Below are 4,671 nucleotides of genomic sequence, written 5' to 3' on the forward strand. Positions count from 1 at the left end.
CAAAATTTCCATATTACCCCTAATTTTTAATTTTAATTTTAATTTTTTATAAAAAAAAAAAAAACAAAAAACAAATTTCGGGGTGCAAAAATGGCCAAAGAGCCACCCCAATTTTTTTAAAATTTTTTATAAAAAATAAAAAAATAAAAATTAGGGGCAATATAGAAAGTTTTGGATACAATTGGTCAAATTGCAAAAATTTGAAACTTTGGGGGGGGGGGGGTAGATTGCTAAAATTGAAACTTTGGAGAATTGTAAATCACCTCAAACTTTAGGGGGTAAAATATAATTTTTCCATATAAGCATTTGTTATTCACACAATAACGGCAATATAAAATAAAGACAATAAAGAATTTTTATTTTTACCTAATTACTTTTATGGGTAATTTTACTTTAAACCCTTGAATTATCACCCAATTTGAGAAACCCAAAAACTTCAAAACCTCTAAATTTAAACCCTTGAACTTTCAATTACAGTCAATTTGAACCCCTCCGTCAAATTGTAAACATTAAAAGTGAGACAATGACGTTTATACTCATAACTTTTTTTATAAAATTCTCAATTTCAAATTAAAAATTAATATATATATATATATATATATATATATATATATATATATATGAAATAAAAAATCACAAGGTGACCCACGGTTGGGCCATTGTGACTTTTTTTTCGTCAAATTTTTCTTTTTTAATAAAAAAAAAAATTGAAGGGTAATTTTGTCTTTTTAAGGGTTTTAACCGCAAAAATTGATGGATGGGTTCAAATTGATTGCAATTAAAAGTTCAAGGGTCCAAATTGAGAGATTTTGAAGTTTGGAGGGTTTTTTCAAATTAGGTGATAATTTATGGGCCTAGAGTGAAGTTACCCTTCTTTTTATTGTGTCTTATGAGTATTCTCTCAACCTAAACCGCTCAAGGGATTCTTATAAAAAAAGGTTTTTGACTTGTGGTCAAATAAACAGCTCCAATAAAAAAATTAATTGGATTTCTCCAACAATCTTACAACCTTTACCATTTTTTTTAACCATAGAAATTTTTTATTTTTTATTTTTTAAAACAGAGCCAAACCAAATTCTACTGAAAAACAGAGCAAGGTGCATTAGGTGCATTAGCTAAAATAAAGCTTTCTTTAGAAGATATCAACCTGGAAAATTGGATAAAACGGTTGCTTTATTCCTGAGTGAGGGTTGGTACTGTGGTTGCAGCTACTAAAGGGAAAGATAAAGCAAGTTTACCAGTTTGTCAGCCTTCTTTTCCTTTATACAGAAAAAGCCAGTAGCATTTCTTTAAAGATTCAATTTACAAAAGGACATACTCTACTGATTCCTTCCCTACAATGTGCTTTTGTAGCCAAACCCAACTGCCTCACAGCAGAATATTTACCCCAAGGCCCTGTTATTTTAATTTGTCAATTTAATTAGTTAATAATTATTATGGTAAGTCTCACATGAGTTGTAAAGGACTTGTAGTAAGAGCAGTAGTATTTCTAAGAACACTCTTATTAGGCACAATGAATGTTTAGTTTGTGATGTTGTCCTAGTTAGAGAGGCAATGAAGGCAATGGTACTAGTAGACTTATGGGCAGGGAAAATTGGTCCCTTCTGATAAATTAATCTTGATTCCGTCCCCGGTTGGCATGGCCTTACAGAACAATGCTGCGAATCAGCAATGTGGTGCTGACAGCATGGGGGGTAGCCTTGAGTTCCCATAAAATGGGGAGAGTTTTTGATTGAGCTTTACTTGAATCCTTACATGTAAAAATTGCAAGTCTAATACTAGCAAATCAATATTATATTGTTGTTGGTCTTGGAGTCATGAGCTTTAAGTATATGCTAATGACTCTCCCAAGGGCAAAGAGGGATTTGATGCACCCATTTCCCTTAGGGCTTCGGGAGAGATGTGGGGACAAAAGTGAAGGGAGAGATGCCTTTTGCTTGTTATGATTGGCATTGACTCCCTTGTCCAAATGTCTTTGGAAAGTTCGCCTTTTTCTGCCCCAATTCTGGGATTCCACACCTTTCCAACGCAATCTAATACAAGCCCCATAGGCCATAGCCCATAAGCCTCTTTCCCAATTTCCCACCCAATTTCCCACCACCACACATGCACACAGTCTCCCTCAACTAAACGGCCACATCTTGTGGATTTAGGCTTTTTCGCCCTCTCGAGGCACCCCCTTTTAGTCCTAGTCCCCCACTCCTGAGAAATGACACATCAGCAGTCTCAGATTGATCAAATAGATTCCGATTCATGTTTTGGAAACAAGTTAACGTTTGTGATCTGGGCACTCAAATCTTTTAATGACTAATGAAAGAGATAGCTTTTACTAATTATTTTTTTTAATAGCTATTAAAATGTAAATTGCAATGTTGGAGTTTTGACATAGCTTATGCAGTTACAGTTTACTTTGCTAATAATGTACTTCTGCTATCAAAATTACATTCAAATTTGGTGTTGTTTTCCAAATAAATTAACGAAAAGAACAACAATCTAGTAAAAGCAACAAACTGAAGCAGCTTCTTTTGAAAAATCATTTTCTTTATTTGATTATAGTTTGTCCTTTTTTGTATCATTCATTGGAATGCAGCGTGCGATTTCTTGGAAAATGCATAATCCAATCGTCTTTCGAGCTGCAAGAACCTTCATACAAGTTGTCAGCTAGCCTGAGTATCAACTCTCTCCCCTTGGCTATCCTGCAAATCTAAGCCAAAACTTCAATGGAGATTATAAACATGTCAGAGCCTTATCGTATCTTGGCATTTTTTAAACCATATTTTCAGCAATTTAAAATCATAGACACATGGGTTTTCAACCCAATCTTGTGTTTATCAAACTGATCAATATTTTGAGAAAAATCTGAGTGGCATGGAACTCTGTGTGTATTGTATTGGATGTTATTTTTTGTAATCCACAAATAAAGAATATCATTAATGCAACTCCATAATTTCATAGATCTATGAAGCATGTCTGTCAAGTTCATTTGAAAAATATTGATCACTTTCCTCACTCTTAAATTATATATTTTTTTAATGATGTCATCTTCTCGTTATTCTTGCAATTTTGGCATGGAATGCTAACCCACCTGACTCCTATAAAATTTTGATAATAAGATGAAATAGAAGTTTCATTTGTTTATTTATTGGGGGACTAGAAATTTAAAGACTATGATGGGTCCAAAACAAAGAACCCCCCATGGCTGTCTTTTCTGAACCCCATTGATTAAATATATATATATATATATATAATTTGAAAATATAACATGAGTGGCTTTGTTTAACAAAATGCCCATCAATTTTCAGGCTTTATTTTTACATATTGGACAAAGTCCATATTTTTTACTTTAAAATAAATAATGCCTTCCAAAAGTCCAACCGATATCAATATATTTTTTTTGTTTTTTATTTGGAAAGTTTTAAAATTGAAACCCATTTTTGTTTTGACGAGTATTTTGCGTTTTTGAGACATATATTTGTTAACCTTTTTTTTTTTTTAATTTTTTTTTTTGACATGTCTACGCAAAGAAATAAAGATTCAAACTAATAGACTTGTCTTCATTAAACGTGATGTACAATTGATTAAGCTACTCTTAAAGAATATTTGTTACCGTATTTTGCTTGCCAAGACAAAACAAAAATATAAAGAACATAGTTCACTCTCGCAGGGTTTAGCCTATGGATTTTCCAGTGATCCCGCTATGAAAGATATCCATTAAATAATTGCTAAAGAAAAAGTAGTCAATAATCGCTCTCCGTCTCTGACTCTCTTTCTCTCTCTCTCTGCAGTGAAAAAGAAGCTTTTTTTTTCGAAAGAGTAGGCGAGTATGACGACAAAAAGAGACTGGCCACCTTACCAGGCCATCATCTTTTTCTTTTGTATTGGTCTTGGAAAAGGTCAAGCCTGAGAAGGATTTTTTATATGGTGGATTCTTTGACAAACGTTAGTCTCTCGGATACTGAAGGACAATTTGGGCATCTCCTCATCTCTCGAAAGGGATTTTGACAAACAGAAAAAAGAAAAGAAAAGAAAAGAAAGGAGATTTAGACAAAGAGAAACCCCACGAGCCCTCGTTTCTTTTCAAGCATCCAATGTCTCCTTTATCCCTCATTTTAGTCACCTTTCATCCCTTTTGAGGTGACCCTGCTTTTCTTCTAAACCTAAATTTTGGTGTGTTTTCCAGAATCTGTTTGATTTGGGTGTACTCACTCGACTGCTCTTCGAGTCATGCTCCATGATCGATTACTCTATAATGGGTGGACTCTCTAATCAACCCAAAATGATTATATACACTTACATTCTTCATGATATGAAAAAGCTGATGGAAAAAAAAAAAAAAAAAACAAATATTGACAAGCAATGCAATATGCCCAGATTTATGATATGGGTCAAAAGAAGTTGACATGGATTAGTTTTGAAGGTACAATTAAGGTGGCTTTGGCATTTTGTGAGACATAGGTAATACTAAAATCCAAGTTTGGTTTCATGGTTTTATCACTGCCAACTACTAATTGGTGATACAAATTTCAGTCTATTAAATATGTATTTTTAGAAAAATGCATGTGAAAATTATATATATATATACGTCAGTTTGACAAATTAAATTGAGAAAAAAATAATAAAAATCGAGACCATATAACTATTAGTTACAAGTTTAATGTCCCAAAGGAAAAG

Source organism: Corylus avellana, chromosome ca7 (genome assembly GCF_901000735.1).
Source record: "Corylus avellana chromosome ca7, CavTom2PMs-1.0".
NCBI lineage: Eukaryota > Viridiplantae > Streptophyta > Magnoliopsida > Fagales > Betulaceae > Corylus > Corylus avellana.